The sequence below is a fragment of the Erpetoichthys calabaricus genome, chromosome 4 (genome assembly GCF_900747795.2).
Source record: "Erpetoichthys calabaricus chromosome 4, fErpCal1.3, whole genome shotgun sequence".
Classification (NCBI taxonomy): Eukaryota; Metazoa; Chordata; class Cladistia; order Polypteriformes; family Polypteridae; genus Erpetoichthys; species Erpetoichthys calabaricus.
In genome coordinates, this window is record NC_041397.2 from 168,248,650 (window position 1) to 168,266,096 (window position 17,447).

At 38.2% G+C, this 17,447-nt stretch overlaps 2 protein-coding genes across 2 annotated transcripts in view; one reads left to right on the top strand and one right to left on the bottom strand.

Moving 5' to 3' along the window:
- cmss1 (cms1 ribosomal small subunit homolog) overlaps positions 1–17,447 on the top strand; it is a 398,519-nt gene that overhangs the window by 77,006 nt on the left and 304,066 nt on the right. The window lies entirely within an intron of this gene.
- The window catches only part of filip1l (filamin A interacting protein 1-like), a 298,961-nt gene that overhangs the window by 47,534 nt on the left and 233,980 nt on the right, over positions 1–17,447 (bottom strand).

Consider the following 17,447-nt stretch of genomic DNA (forward strand, 5'->3'; position numbering starts at 1 on the left):
CGCAAACAAATGTAAAAATATTACTTTGGTGAAATAATGGAACAGCGAAAAAAAAAAATCTAATAGTGTTTGAGGATGTCTTGGGGGGAAGAGAGATAAGGCAGTGAGACAAAAGGACAGCTGCTGTGTATGCTTTTAAATGTTCAAAGCACTGCACGAGATGCAGATCACGTGGCAGCAGCAGCAAGCCAGCAGCTGATCGAGCAAAGAGGAGGTAAAAAAAAAAACAAAACTGTATTTGTTTCCCATTGTATCACCATTTAAGAGGGGTTTTTCAAGGAGCGACTGTGTCTCCTTGGGGTGTGTTTAGCCCCTCCTTTCACAACTGCACATAGTGCAGGCTGGGGGGAATAGTTTTGCTAATAAATATCAATAAAAGCATTTTTGTCAATGCAGTCAAGTCAGTTGCATTTTTAGCAAAATGTGGTACAATTATATAATGGGAAATGCTGATTTAACAGGCTTGATGAACAAATGGATAATTTAACATTGAAGAGCACCTTTCAGTAGTGAATAGTATATTATAAGGTGCTTTTCAAGTACAGGACTATAGTATAATTTTTCCTTTTCTTTAAACTTAGGCACCGAGCACCTATATTACTAGCATAGGGTTATTTTGTGAACAATGCATGCATACATATTCAGTTTTATGACATTTCTGCTTTTCTATCATTATAAAGTAGCAGATTGTTAAGTCAACAGGTAGTATTTCCAAATCCTTATACAAAACATACATTTGATTTAGAATGGGATGAGTTTTACAAAGTCTACATTAAATAAAAGTTTGTTTATTAATCCTAAGCTAGCCTTTGTTAGGTATTCATGTTTTCCAGTGTTTGGCAATATCTAAATAAGAGCACAAAATTAGAAGCCTGTTTGTACTACTCTGTAGTGCTTGCCAGTTTTGCATTTCATTTTTTGCAGGGATATCGAACTGTTGGCTGTAAGTTTACGTCCCTACTACTTGCCCAGAGAGTTTGGACATGTCATTGTTGTCATCGTGTATATCCCTCCTCGGGCGGACGAGGAGTCAGCGAGTGACATCATCCATTCTGCTGTTGCTAAGTTACAAACGCAGCACCTTGAGGCGCTTGTGCTAATCGCTGGAGACTTTAACCATGTGACGCTGGACAAAACATTACCTGCATTCTCCCAGTATGTGGACTGTAACACCCGGGGAAATAAGACTATTGATTTACTGTATGCAAACGTTAAAGACGCATACAGCGCCACCCCCGCTGCCTGCGCTTGGGAAAGCAGATCATAACCTGGTTCTGCTTCAGCCTCACTATAAACCAAAAGTGAGAGTCCTACCTGTAACCACACGATCATTCAGGAAGTGGACCCCGGAGGCTGAGAATACTCTGAGAGAATTTTTTGGAACTACAGACTGGGATATCCTGCAGGGATCTCATAATGAGAACATTGAGGAAGTTGTTGACTGCACTACTGACTACATCAACTTCTGTATGGACATTGTAGTTCCAGTAAGAACTGTATGCTGCTATGCTAACAACAAGCCATGGATTACAAGTGACATCAAGGGCCTTTTGAACCAGAAGAAAAGGGCTTTTAAAGACGGTGTTCAGCATGAGCTCAAGCGTGTGCAGAAGGAAACTCCGAGTCCAGCTCAGGGCGGCGAAGGAGCAGTACAGGAGAAAGCTGGAGCAGAAGTTGCAGAATAACAGCATGAAGGAAGTGTGGGATGGGATGAAGATCATCACTGGCTGCAGCTCGAAGCGGGGGTACCACCATTGAGAGAGACGTGAAGAGAGCAAACCAAATGAACAACTTCTTTAACAGGTTTGACCACCCTAACCCACTCTCACTCTCACCTCGGAGTATTGCACCCTCCACACATCCTTCTGCTGATACCAGCATAGGAAAGACATCCCCACCCATAATTACAACAGCGCAAGTGAGCAGAGAGCTGAGGAGACTTCGTGCCAGCAAAGCAGCGGGTCCAGATGGAGTATCGCCATGACTGCTGAAGGTCTGTGCATCGGAGCTGGGGGGCCCTCTACAGCGCATCTTCAACCTGAGCCTGGAACAGGGGAGAGTCCCGAGGCTTTGGAAAACATCTTGTATCACCCCAGTCCCAAAGGTATCACGTCCTAGTGAGCTGAATGACCTTCGGCCTGTTGCTCTGACATCACATGTGATGAAGACCATGGAGAGGCTGCTGCTTCACCACCTTAGGCCACAGGTTCAACACGCCCTTGACCCTCTGCAGTTTGCATATCAGGAGAAGGTGGGAGCAGAGGATGCCATCATCTATATGCTACACCGATCCCTCTCTCACTTGGACAGAGGTAGTGGTGCTGTAAGAATTATGTTTCTAGACTTCTCTAGCGCCTTCAACACAATCCAACCTCTGCTCCTTAGGGACAAGCTGACAGAGATGGGAGTAGATTCATACCTAGTGGCATGGATCGTGCACTATCTTAAAGACAGACCTCAGTATGTGTGTCTTGGGAACTGCACGTCTGACATTGTGGTCAGCAACACAGGAGCGCCACAGGGGACTGTACTTTCTCCGGCCCTGTTCAGCCTATATACATTCGGACTTCCAATACAACTCGGAGTCCTGCCATGTGCAAAAGTTCGCTGATGACACTTGCTATCGTGGGCTGCATCAGGAATGGGCTGGAGGAGAAGTATATGGACCTAATCAATGACTTTGTTAAATGGTGCGACTCAAACCACCTACACCTGAACACCAGCAAAACCAAAGAGCTGGTGGTGGATTTTAGGAGGCCCAGACCCCTCATAGACCCAGTGATCATCAAAGGTGACTGTGTGCAGATGGTGCAGACCTATAAATATCTGGGAGTGCAGCTGGATGATAAATTAGACTGGACTGCCAATACTGATGCGCTGTGCAAGAAAGGACAGAGCCGGTTATACTACCTTAGAAGGCTGGCGTCCTTCAACATCTGCAATAAGATGCTGCAGATGTTCTATCAGACAGTTGTGGCGAGCGCCCTCTTCTACGCAGTGGTGTGCTGGGGAGGCAGCATTAAGAGGAAAGAAGCCTCACGTCTGGACAAACTGGTGAGGAAGGCAAGCTCTATTGTTGGCTTGGAGCTGGACAGTTTAACATCTGTGGCAGAGTGAAGGGCGCTCAGCAGGCTCCTATCAATTATGGAGAATCCACTGCATCCACTTAATAGTATCATCTCCAGACAGAAGAGCAGCTTCAGCGACAGACTGCTGTCACTGTCCTGCTCCACTGACAGATTGAGGAGATCGTTTCTCCCCCAAACTATGCGACTCTTTAATTCCACCCGGGGGGGTAAACGTTAACATTCAACATTATACATAGTTATTGTCTGTTTTTCACCTGCATTATTATCATTCTTTAATTTAATATTATTTATTGTATCAGTATGCTGCTGCTGAAGAATGTGAATTTCCCCTTGGGATTAATAAAGTATCTATCTATCTATCTATCTATCTATCTATCTATCTATCTATCTATCTATCTATCTATCTATCAATCTATCTATCTATCTATCTATCTACTTATCTATCTATCTATCTATCTATTTCATCAGTCCCTTTAAAAGAAGGCTCACAACAATAAATTGTTCTTTATTGTGTTTTTTTCGTCTCCATGGTACACAATTTTTGTGTATCATTGTTTTTGCTAGCCTAAATTTATACTGTTGAAGTTAGATATTAATTTGGTTCAGCTGCTCCCCTCAATTAAAATTAATATTTTTTTAGTATTTGCCTACAAAGCTCTTAAACACGAATAGATATAACATTCTCGTGTCTACAACTCTTTGAGATTCAGTGGTCTTTTGTTTTGCCATCCACTCTGAAATATTCTGTTTGTGACTGTTAGTGAACTTTTATTTTCAGCATTTTCTTCAATATTCATAGGAAAACCATGCTACTGTTTCTAAAAACTGACATTCTTACTTGATATTTGCTAAATATTACATCTATTTAAAACATTTTTCTTTTCAGTTTTTTTCTAATTAATTACTGTAATCTACAGTATATGTGAGAGTGTATATCCAACCTGCATTGCAGTGTTTAATTTTATTTTAAATAAGGTGTAGAATACATAGTGAAAGTAGCCAAATAAAGATTATTGACCAATTTATTAAGTTGCAAACTTTATATGTCATTTTAGTTAATCTAACATATACCTTGTATATCAACCACAAAAAAGGAACAGAACACAGGACAGGTATTTACCATGGTGTAATGAAATTCAGAGGGGTGTTTGCTTTCGTTAAAAAAAGAATATGTGCTTAAAAAAAGAAGCACATGTTGGGTGTTTGTCATGTAATGATAGATTTTTCCTGGTAAGTTTACTTTGACTCTTGTTTTTTAATGGATGCCCTATCTAATTTCTCTTTAAACCACTAATTGTGAAACAAAGTTTGTTTGGTAAATGTTTTTGTGTTTAACCAAGGCATCAGTACATAGGGCAGGGCAGGGCAGGTGAGATTCACTCATCAAATTTTGCAAAGCGGTGGTTAAAGTTAAAGACCTTCGCATTAATTACATTTGTTTCAAAATGTGTTTCAGATTTCCATGTTAACCAGTTTTTTAGTGCTGGGAGCTTTTTTCCATGACATGCCAAGTATTTACAGTACCATATTCTGAAATTATCTTTATTTGTTCTGCCTCATTTATTAGGGAAGTTTACAGAATGTTGAAGGTACTATCATCATGTTTAATATGGTTTATATGGGTAAGGGATATGTAAATGCTTGTATTCTGATAACCCTAAAATATTATGAAGATTGTGTATGTAAACTGTTCAAAAAAAAATTAAAGGAACACTTTGAAAACATATCAGATCTCAATGGGGAAAAAATCATGCTGCATATCTATAATGATATGGATTGGGTAATGTGTTTGGAAAGAGAGGATGCCACATCATTTGTTGGAAATGAAAATTATCAACCTACAGAGGGCTGAATTCAAAGACACCCTTAAATTTAAACTGAAAAAATGATGCGGCAGGCTAGTCCATTTTTCCGAAATTTCATTGCAATAACTCAAATTTGTACTCAGTAGTTTGTATGCCCCCCATATGCTTGTATGTATGCCTTACAACATCAGGGCATGCTCCTAATGAGACGACAGATGATGTTCTGGGGGATATCTTCCCAGATCTGGACCAGGGCATCACTGACCTCCTGGACAGTCTGAGGTGCAACCTGGCGGTGTCGGATGGACCGAAACATAATGTCCCAGAGGTGTTCTATTGGATTTAGGTCAGGTGAGCATCAGGGCCAGTCAATGGTATCAATTCCTGCCTGCATACTCTTGCCACATGAGGCTGGGCATTGTTGTGCACCAGGAGGAACCCAGGATCCACTGCACCAGCATAGAGTCTGACAATGGGTCCAAGGATTTCATCCCAATACTTAATGGCAGTCAAGGTGCCGTTGTCTAGCCTGTAGAGGTCTGTGTGTCCCTCCGTGGATATGCCTCCCCAGACCATCACTGACCCACCACCAAACCGGTCATGCTTAATGATATTACAAGCAGCATAACGTTCTCCACGGCTTCTCCGGGCCCTTTCATGTCTGTCACATGTGCTCAGGGTGAACCTGCTCTCATCTGTGAAAACATAGTGTGCCAGTGGTGGACCTGCTAATTCTGGTATTCTATGGTAAATGCCAATCAAGTTCCACGGTGCCGGGCAGTGAGCACAGGGCCTGCTAGAGGATGTCGGGCCTTTAGGTCACCTTCATGAAGTCTGTTTCTGATTGTTTGATCAGAGACATTCACACCAGTGGTCTGCTGGAGGCCATTTTGTAGGGCTCAGGCAGTGCTCCTCCTGTTCCTCCTTGCCCAAAGGAGTAGATACCGGTCCTGCTGGTCACTTAAGGACCTTCTATGGCCCTGTCCAGCTCTCCCAGAGTCATTGCCTGTCTCCTGGAACCTTCTCCATTCCCTTGAGACTGTGCTGGGAGACACAGCAAACCTTCTGGCAATGGCACGTATCGATGTGCCATCCTGGAGAAGTTAGACTACCTGTGCAACCTCTGTAAGGTCCAGGTATTGCCTCATGCTACCAGTAGTTATATGTACTGTAGCCAAATGCAAAACTAGTGAAAAAACAGTCAAAAAAGATGAAGAGGGGAAAAATGTCAGTGGCCACCTGTTAAACCATTCCTGTTTTGGGGGTGATCTCATTGTTTCCCCTCTAGTGCACCTGTTGTTAATTTCATTAACACCAAAGCAGCTGAAACTGATCAACAACCCCCTCTGCTACTTAACTGAACAGATCAGTATCCCAGACGTTTCATTGACTTGATGCTATACTCTGATTAAAAAGTGTTCCTTTAATTTTTTGAGCAATATATATAACTAGCCAACCCGCGGCGTAGCATACGCCGCATAATCATGCCGCTCTTTTAATGAGTTTTAAGCACAGGGAAAAAAATGAACATTTGAAAAATCCGTAATTTAATAAACCACCAAGAAAAATAACATTGCAACAATGCAGGCTACGAACCAACATACAATTGTCCGTGACTGAAAACTGGAGGACCGCTGTCGCACCTACACCTCCCAGAGCGAGGGATGAGGCTGGACGGCGCTCGGGCGCGGAGGGCGGAACGGGGGGAGAGGGGAAGGACGCCCATTCTGCCTCCCCAAGCGCCCCCCGCCCCGCCATTCATTGTCCTTTGTGGTTCCGGCTGCTTTTCTATATATAATTCACCAAGTTACCCGACCATGGTAGTAGCGAGGGGGGGGTGTGTACAAAGGGCAGGGACGTAATCAGTGCGAGCGTATGACCCGCACTTACTGGGAATTCCTTGTTCATGGGGAACAATTGCAAGCCCCGGTCTCCATCACGAATGGGGTTCAACAGCTTACCCACGCCTGTCGGCGCCGGGTAGACACACGTTGATCCATTCAGTGTAGCGCGCGTGCAGTACCGGACATCCAAGGGCATCGCAGACTTGTTAATGCTCAATCTCACGTGGCTGAAAGCCACTTGTCCCTCTATGAAGTTGAACACCGACCGCTCTGGGGTCGCGTAACTATTTAGCAGTAGGGAGTCTCATTCGTTTTCGGAATTTACCAGACAAATCGCTCCACCAACTAAGAACGGCCATGCACCACCACCCACAGAATCGAGAAAGAGCTATCAATCTGTCAGTCCTCTCTGTGTCCAGGCTGGGTGAGGTTTCCCGTGTTGAGTCAAATTAAGCAAAATTTGTGTGTGGTGAATTGTTGCATCCGGGCACATGAGCAGGCACTATGAATGCCTTGAGAGCGTGGGTGGACGCGTGCCAGGGAATAATGAGTATCTATATATCTTCTTAGATATACAAAACGACTGAGGCGGTGGAGTTGTTGCGTTTGGGCACATGAGCAGGCACTGTGAATGCCTTGAGAGCATGGGTGGACACGTGCCGGGGAATAATGAGTATCTATATGTCTTCTTAGATATAGAAAGCGACTGAGGTGGTGTTTGGTGAATTGTTGCAGTTTGTGAGCTAGCAGTTGTGATGGTTTACCACTCCAGTACATTGCGATGAACGCTGGTAACAGTCAGGCGGGCGTGCAGGCGGTCTCGTCTCATTAGAGTTGGTGGGAGGGTCTCTGTGAGTTGGTGGGCGTGGCAATGCTGTGCGTATCCCATGGTTGTCTTGCTTGTTCTGTCGGCTTAGTGAATTATATATATATATATATATATATATATATATATATATATATATATATATATATATACAAGTATATATATATATATATATACAAGTATATATATATATATATATACAAGTATATATGTACAGTATTTGTGCTGTGTCATAACCATTGACCTTGTGCCATGTAATTACTTAGATGAACTGTTCTCACCTCAAAAATATTGTATTTTGAATTGCAAAAAGAAAAGTGGATCAAAGGGAAGATTCTTTTAATGGTCATGTACTATGCAAGTTGAAATCTATTTGCTGGTACCTTGTTGGTGTAAGTTATTGAGTATAACAAAAAAAATTACTCGGCCAAAGAAAATTGGTTAGGTTAAATCATACAGCATAAAGTGAAATGGAAGTCATCTTTATTTTGTGCATTTAAAGACAGCATTTTTTGTGTGTTTTTGTAAATGTAGTGTTTAGTGTGATTTGTGTAATAGGTTTTTTGAAAACACCTTCATCTATAAATGGAAAGCTATGGGGCCATTTTCTTGCAAATGTTTGCAGCATTGCAAATTTATTCGCCAAAGGAAACATCCAGCCTTACACTTTTAAACATCTTTTTTGGATTTTCTTGTTGAAAGAGGCAACATGCCAATGTAATTGGCTCAACATGTTGATCCTTAGAGAACAGTTTTATCTCCCCCAGCATCGGTCTGTGCTTTGCTTTTTTAAATTAGGCAACAAAGAAAGAAACATTTATTTTTAAAATTATTTCTATTTTTATTTGCATTTGAGATATTAAATGGCATGCAGGGTTTATAAGCATATTTTACCATACATCACACTTCAGACTTCAATGCGTATTTTATAATGTAATAACAACATGTTCATGGAGTGGGAAAGAACTAAAAAAGATTTTTTGAAAAAATCTTGTGATGTTCAGTAAAATGCTGTAGTCTACATGAATAGTTTTAGCAATAAATATAAAGTGTTAAACTTGAGTTTTTGTGATTTTTTTCATGTTCTTAGTTTTCCTTCATCAATGTGATTCATATACATAAAAACCATATTGCTTTCCTTTTGGGGATTTTTGTTAATAAATTGCACATTTAAAAAAGTATATAGTTTGAATTTGCATCTGTTGGATGAAATAATGAGCTTCAAACCATCTAGGATGTATAATGCCAGACCTTGTTATTCTTGGCTATAAATAAAAGCCTGAATAGCAGATGATAACGATATGACAATTTGACTTTTTCACATATCATCAGAAATACAGAATGTTGTAAAGCACTGTGTGGCTAAGCCCCTTTTCTATGACCCTACAAACGTAAAAGTGCAGCTACACATACTGTACATATTTTAAAAGATCACCTTTTTCAGTGACACACTTGCCTCCAGGACTGACTCCAAATAAGATAAATAAGCTACAAACACCTAACATAAATTAATAAAAAGTACTTAAACATTTTTTATAATGATGAAGTAATGAGGGGAATATAAAGTATCCAACAGATGGATTAATAACAATAAAGCCTATCTACCTCACCAGGACTGACTAAACAGAATGGGTGGAACTTGTAAGAAGACCATGACACGAAATCCCACTGATCACACATCTTTAATGATTTAATCTTAGCTCTGATACCTTGAAAGATGAGCTCTTATGTAGATTATATAAAAAAAACTTATGTTTTCCCTTGGAAGGGCTTTATTTACATATGACCATGCTTGTAAACTGCATTTTTCATGTATTTTACCCGTCTTATAATAAAGTGAGCCCAACCACAAACAAAGCATTTAATATTGGAATCTTTGCAGCAGTGTAATGATAGTGGTTGCTATTGCTGCCCTTTGTCCATGTAAGAAAAACAGCTCACAGGCGATTTCCATTTCCCTGAGAGAAGAAATTAAATTAAAAACTTGTTATTCAAGTGGATAATACATTATCGATATATATTTTTTTAACTTTCCTCTCCACCTTACTTCTACTAAACAATGAGAGTGTAGTCCAAAAGGCTAAGCAAATCTCAGAGGTACTAAAAGCAAGGGCATCACTTTCATGTTTTGTTTTATTTTCCTTCTCATTCTGGTAGTTGGTCTCACTGTCTCCATCACAAAAAGCCTTTGCTTCAGAACTAACTACAAACTCAGTGAGCGCTGCCTTTTAGGTCCCAGCTTAGAATATATTGCAAGCTGAGTTCTGTCCTACAGAAGATAAGTGGTATTTATTTAAAGTCACTTCTAGTAACTTTGGGAGAAACTATGCACTTTGCCATCCACCTACCTAAATATGAACAATCATAACAACATCAACCCTCCATCTTTTATCTGAACATGCTTAACCTGTTTCATGAAAAGGGCATTGTCTTACAAGGGATGTAGAAGAAAAACACTTGTAGGCATGTGGGGTAATATGCAAATTCCACAAACAGTGATGCAGCTGTGATTCAAACACAGTTTCCTGGATGTTTTGATGCAACATTATACTTAAATGCAGGGATGGGTGGTGGAAGGGGGACTTGCAGCAGTTTATGCTAGTGTTCAAACTTTTTATACAATATCTTAAATATCTACTATATACATCATAGTTTTGTAACAAACAAAGAATGGAAAAAATGAGCACTTTCTCCTGTGTCACAGTGTGGTTCACAGACATGTGTTTCATATCAAACTGAAAATCATTCTCCTCCAATAATCCTAATAGCAAGTTGAAAACAGCTTAAGGTGAGGAAACTTATTTAGTCCCTGAACTATTCTTGACAGACAGATTTGATTCAGTTTACTAGCTGTATGTAGGTAGTGGTGAACAGGGACTGGTTATCACAGCAATTCCTGATGTTCTTCTCTGATTTGGGGTTGTGCTGTTAACCATATGCTGTGAGACAGAGCACAGGAGTAAGCTAACAAGAGAGAGAGACAGGAGTTTCCCAAAGTGTATGGTGCACCTTTTCTATACATACACCTACTAACTTCCCGGGTTGTCTCCATCCAGCTTAACCTACCATCTAGGTGAAGAAAGGAATAAGGTAATGTGAAACACAGATGAGAGGATATATAGAGAAAATGTCTTTATAAAAACTGGATAGAGGGGTGCAGAACAAATGAGATCACTCCAAAATGGAGCAGCAAAATGTTTTAAAAAAAAAAAAAAAAAAAGGAGTTTTTTGTAGTGAGGGACAGGTTTAGCATATAGAATTCATCAACTTAGCAGTCTGTATTTACAGTATGACTATGAATGCAGAAAAAAAATAAGGCAGTTCATGAAGTTAGTTAATATAAATTTGAAATGATTTATTTAGCAGTGACTGCAGTGGTTAAGGGCGAGTTAAAAATTTGTTAGTGTGTCGTGTTAAACAAGATGGTGTCATAGTCAGTTGATTTTTCTTTGATTTTATTTTCTGTAGTTTAAAGGATAGTTTCGGTATTTTACAATTGGGATTAGTTTCTTCAAAAACATGGTATGTATGCATTTGCCATGTGAAATTGTATTTTAAAGTTAAGCTTTTTCCATAAATTTTAAAAAATATTTCGCCTGCCCTGGCTTTTTATTGGGCATGGAGCACCACCAAATATAAAATCTTAAAAACTTGTCAAATACATCCATTTTTAAAGCCAAGAATGTTACGAAGCATTGGTCCTTGTCTTGAGATTACACACACACATTGTAAAATAGCTTGTATATGCAATTTATGAACAAAATACACACCAGTTTTATGAGATTCAGCCATTTTAAAAGAAGATCAACCCTTTCCCTCCATGTTTTTCTTCATCTGCAGTAACCTTTCTCTCCCCAGGGGTATAGTTTCCCCTCAAAAGACAAAATCACAGTAAACTTATCCTGCCATGTGCTTGTTATTGTATTTATTCCACATTTATGTGAAAACTTCTCCTCTACTCATACCAGCAAATAGAAAAAATGCATCCTTGCCTCAAGAAAAATAGTACAAGGAATTTGTGATAAAATGATTATTTCCACATCCCTGTAATTGTCGCAAACTTGCATTGGCAACACGGAAGGCATGTTTTCATATATCAAAACTTTTTTGCTGCTTCAGTGTATTCAGTACGTTTTTAGGGTTTTATTTTCTGGGGCTGCTCTGTGCACCATTGTCTCCATTATAAAATGTCCATGAGGGCAAGATTAAAAAAAAAAAAAAATTTATAGAACACCATTTAACTTCAGAATTTTCTCATGACAAATGCATATCTTAATACATAATTCGCCTGCCTCCTCACTCACTCACTCACTCACTCACTCACTCACTCACTCACTCACTCACTCACTCACTCACGTCCGTCTGAAGCCGAATGTGCAGTTGCCTTCTGCGCAGCTGCCCGAAAAACCTTACGAGACCGACATCCAACCCCAACATCGTGGCAGGCGGCGGATTTACAGCCGCAAAAATTCAAAGAGAAAGGCGACTTCAATTAAAGCTCTAGAGGCCTGAAAGGCGATTTCGACTACAGCTCGAGGCCTAATTACTCATTCTGATTCAATTACGCATTCATTCAATACACCTATATCAGGTTTGTGGTGCTTATACTTATTCCTTTTACATATTGTACTGGAACATTCATCATTCAATATTATACTATAGGCCTGGAAAATTCATCAACTAACAGTACAAGCCTGTACAGTAATGAGTAAAGTGGACTGCAATCATTACAAAACAACTTCTTCGTTATTAGCTAGCAAGGAGTGAATAAAAATTTAGTTAGTGTTCAAGCCTAAATTTGTACATGTATTAGAGCCTCGCATATTTTTGAAATTGTTCCTGAAAGTTTGTCCAGTTGCAGTATCTGTGCAGCGGTAAGGCAGAGCTGGTGAGAGTCAGCAGCTGCAGGAATATTAGATTTTTTTAGGACAACAATGCAGCATCTGCAGAGCCTGTGTTTTTATGTTTGTGGGTATGCTATACCTGTGATCCTCAAGTTCAGTTCTAGTTGCCTCCTGTGGCTGCAAATTTTGTTCCAACCAATTTCACAATCAGTCAATAATTTTTATCTTTGTTTAATGTGAATTTTAGAACCACTGTATTACACTGCTTAATTTGCAAATCAGTAGGAAAGTTTATGCATACATACACTAGGGGGTATTGTAAGGATGGTTGATGTCTGGTTGATTGTAGTGAGCCAATTTTTGATGCCAGATCACTGGTGGTAAATAAAGGACACTCACATATTGTTAGTGTTTTAAACCCTAATAATGAAGGGAATAAATACCCAAATGTTATCTGCCTTGTCTAATTTACTTTTTAGTTGTTACCACTTTTTCTTATGAATAGCAGTGCTTTGTTCCCTATTTATTTTCGTTTTTGAGATCAAGATTTAGAAAATAGTTGCCCTAAGAATTTGCCATACATCAATGTGCCCTCTATGTTAGTAACTTTGAAGTTCTCTAATATGTGGTGTCTGTTTTTATTTTGTGTAGTAATATGTTTAATTATTTGTTATTTAAAAGACACTTGGCAGATGATGATACCCTTCCTTCAGGGCCCATTATTATACTTCTATTCTCATCTTTATTGTTAGATGTGATGCTTTTTGTTTGCTCATGGCTAAGCCCTTTATTTACTTGCAGTCAATGAATGTGCTTTTCTTGCCATGTTTCCATTTTACTTGGTGCTCAATTACAATGTTCTTCAGCATTGAATTTCATTTTTTGTTGGGGGGGGGGGGGGGGGCAACAAAATCTGAAGGTTCAAAAGTCAAATTGTTTGGTGGAAAAAATAAATGCAAGATCAAAAAAAAAATGAGTCTAGTTTTTCCTCAAAGCAGAGGGCTAAAATTAAGCAACCGGATTCAACCTATGACAAGGTTTGCATTTCAGAGTATAATTTCTCTGTAAAAAAAAAAAAAAAAACCTTCAGTTGTAGCGCCAAATGGAAATTTCAAGCAGTTTGTAATTTTGACAATATTTAATCCAGCCATAATCCATCCATCCATTATCCAACCCGCTATATCCTAACTACAGGGTCATGGGGGTCTCCTGGAGCCAATCCCAGCCAACACAGGGCGCAAAGCAGGAAACAAACCCTGGGTAGGGCGCCAGCCCACCGCAGAGCCATAATCAAATCTGATTCTTGATCATAAAGATTAGAGGCTTTTGTCAGAACGTCATGGAGCTCTTGAACACTGGAACAGAAATGACTTGTTAATGTATTGTGAAGGAGGAAACATGTAAACTCCACACATACAGTTTCCAGGATGAGATTCTATCACAGGATTCAAGCTGTAAATCAACACTCTATTAACTGCAGGGCCAGTTTGTCACTTAATCAAATATCCCATTATTTGGTATTAACAGGAATGAAATTAACTAGAAAAAATAAATTATGGTCATATCTGCTTTTTTTGTTTAAAGTATGTATTTTCTGTAAGCCAGCTGTGTTTAATGGTTTTGATTCAAATCCTATGGCTTATAAAATGCCCCATATCTTTGTAGGTGTGTTCTTTGTTACTTTGCACTGCCATGTCAGTTACATTTTTTAAGCTAAAAAAAAAAAATCACATTTTAGTCATTTAACTATATTATTTATAATTAGTTGCTTTTAAACACAGCAGACAAATTTATTGTTTGTAGTGAAAATTAATTTCAATCAGTCAAAGTTGCTCAAGAAATTTGTTTCACTTTATTATTACAAAGGGAATAGCATTAATCTTGAATGGCAGAGACTACATTTGTATTGATTGATTAAGCACTGTGAGGCTTGATAGTGTAAAAAAAAAAAAAAAAAAAAAGTGGTTCTGAATACAATATCAATAAAATTTAGGGTTTGAAGATGTTTCTCTGTAAACAGAATAAATATCAGCCTCATGCTTTATATGCAGTATTTTTAATAATATTCACTTTTGCAAATGCTTGCCAGGTTGGGAAGGAGACAGGATTTAAAATGTGTAATTTAATTATATGGTAGAGTATGTGGTCTTTTCTCTCTTCACTGTTTTTCAGTATGGTTCTTTAATAGGACCAAACAGAAAATTGAAGTTATTCTTTTTTTCCATTAGTGAATGTAAAAATCAAGTTATAAGTTTAGATTTATAAGTAGTTTATCTGAGGATATAAAATGGTAAAAGTGAAGTTTTCTTTTTTACCAGTGTAACTTGTGTTGGCAGGAAGATGTAGTACTGCTTGTCTACAGGAAACTCGGCTAGCTGGCAAGCAGGGATGTTATGACTTGTAATTGTGTTTCTACAGTTTATTGTGCAGATGTCATTTTGGCATGAAAGGATCAGTTAATTAAAGGTTGCTTTTCCCCCAACTCTTTTTTTTTTATTTGAGAGGAGTTCCCCTTATTCTACAAAACCTGTTGTAGTCTGGTTAAATAAACAGAGACAGCCACAGTAGCTTTTAATTTCTGTGTTGTTAAAGAAGTGTACCATTATGTCACAGTACAAGGCTGCTTTCCATTTCAGTCTTGTAATTTTGTGCAGTCATACTATCTAAAACTGAGAGAAAACTGGATTGTAGGATTTAGTGAAGTATAAATACCTAATACTTAAAATCACTTATGTGCATGCTTTTAGATTTTTAATCATTATTTTAAAAAAAAATGAATAAATTAAAGCAGTTGGGCTGGGGGGAATTCTGGGTTGTGGTTGATCATGTATTAATTACAGTCAATACTGTTTAATCTATTTATAATAATTGCTGCTTAGAAGACTTACAAAAGCAAGCATATCACAATGGTTATACAATTAATGTGTTATGTTGCTCTGTATTTAAATACAAAATGCTAAGTATTAAACTGAAGTAGTATGACCTTAAAAGTAATAATGCAAAAATAGTTTTCTCTTCACTATGCATTAGTTTAATTACATTAGTTACAGTACTGTATAGGTGGGTGCATTTGAAATGCATCATTGTTTGGATGATATTTATTGTGTCCAATGCAAATACGTGATTGCTCATTAACTAAAGGGGAAGCAAACCTGTGAAGCTGGTTCCAAATTATAGTTAAAATATAAATTTCTTTCTTACTAGTTTTTGATATTCATTGCAAATTTTAGATTTATTTGTGTTTTGAACCTTATAAATTGATGTCAGTAAATTGCTTAGTTGTCTGGTAGTGGATAGGGTTGGTTTTGAAAAAAAATAATTGGTAAATCTCAACCCTCATCCTTCCTTCTACAGTATTTTGTGAACCAACCTCAGGAACCCCTTCTATGTTAGTTACTTTTTTTTATAAAGTGTAATGGAGTTTAGAAAGTTTTTTAGGCCCACAGAAACTCAATTGATCTGTTTGCTTGTTTTATTATCACCGTTTCCAAAAATATCTTTTTTTTTTCTGTTTTCTGCTTTTTCAAATAGATGCCTCATTCAGTCAAAATGTAGTGCTTGTGACCATTCTCCATTCATTATCTCCTAATGTCCAGAGCCCCTTCTTTGAATGCATTTATATGTCCTTAAATGCAATGGCTCACAATACATTTAGTGTATGCTGGTTTTATACAGGGGACCTTAATAATAGTTTTGTATATTGCCATTAACAGCATATACCATTACAAGCTGTTTAACAGGGCAAAAGAGAATACAATACAGTATACTGATATAAAAAATCAACTAAACACCTATCCATTAACAAAACCCTTAATCAGTTTGAGGCTTTCAGGGATTTACTAAATAATATTCAAAAAGACAATATAATATTTAAAAAAAATTGTGTAAATGACCATTCCTGAGCATAAAACCATGAATTAAGCACAATGTTGTGAAATTTTTAAATTCTTGCTAAGATTATTTAAAACATTACTTGAGTCAAAATGTTAATTATGATTCTGTTCTCTCATCTTGCTAAAATATGCATAATCATAATAGAGCTATACAAAGTAAACATTGATAAATGAAAAAATAGGAATGTTAATTATGGAAAGAAGAAATTAAATGCTAATTAACGGTTCAGTTTGATTGTAATCCCACATAATTGATGAATTTGTCTTTATTTGAATAAAATTATATTCTTGTTCACTTAGTAAACAATAGTGTCTCTTGCGAAGAGACACAGCTCTTGTGTGTTTACATGTGGTATGTTGTTAATTCTTGGAGCTCTCATTTTCAAGTCGCACTTGCCCAGTAGTTGCTTCCATTGTCCTTTGGTTTACTGTTTATATACTTTAATTTGCATACAGTTGTACCCTCCTTTGAATTATGCATAAAGCCAGGTCCTGACTCTTTGTGGTCATAATAGATCTCTGGGCATCCTTTGTAAAGAGTCCCAATGTCCAGACTAAATTGCCCTCCATGACTTAGTTATTATGCCCCCCTAATCATCCCCTGTTTCTAATTGATCTCTCTCATCACTTCATCACCTGATAGCTAATATGTGGTGAGTGTACTGGTGCAAAAATGGTGGCCGTTGCATCATCCAGGTGGATGCTATACATTAGTGTTGGTTGAAGTGGCTCCCCACTCACTATGAAAACTGCTTTTAGTAGTGAAAACAGTGGCATTTAAATGTAATGAATTATTATTAAGGTAAGTCGACTGCAACCCATTGGTCTGACACCAAGGCCAAACACTACTCCCTTTATATAGCAGTTTTTCACTGTAGGCAGTGTTAACAGTGAAAGGGAAGAAGGAGAGAGAGGTGTGCCTGAAAATATACAGATCACAGAATATTTGTATTTGTTCATTTAACTGGTGCTTTTATCTTACAGTGAGCCTTAATTTTATCATAATACAAACTGAATAATGTAAAATATGACCTCTGTCAGATTATGATGTGCTCTGGGGTCTTATGCTAAATGGTAAGAATCTTTGAGTTCATATTCCAGTGTCATAGTAGCAGGCTTCTTGCTAGTATTGGCACTCTAATGAAT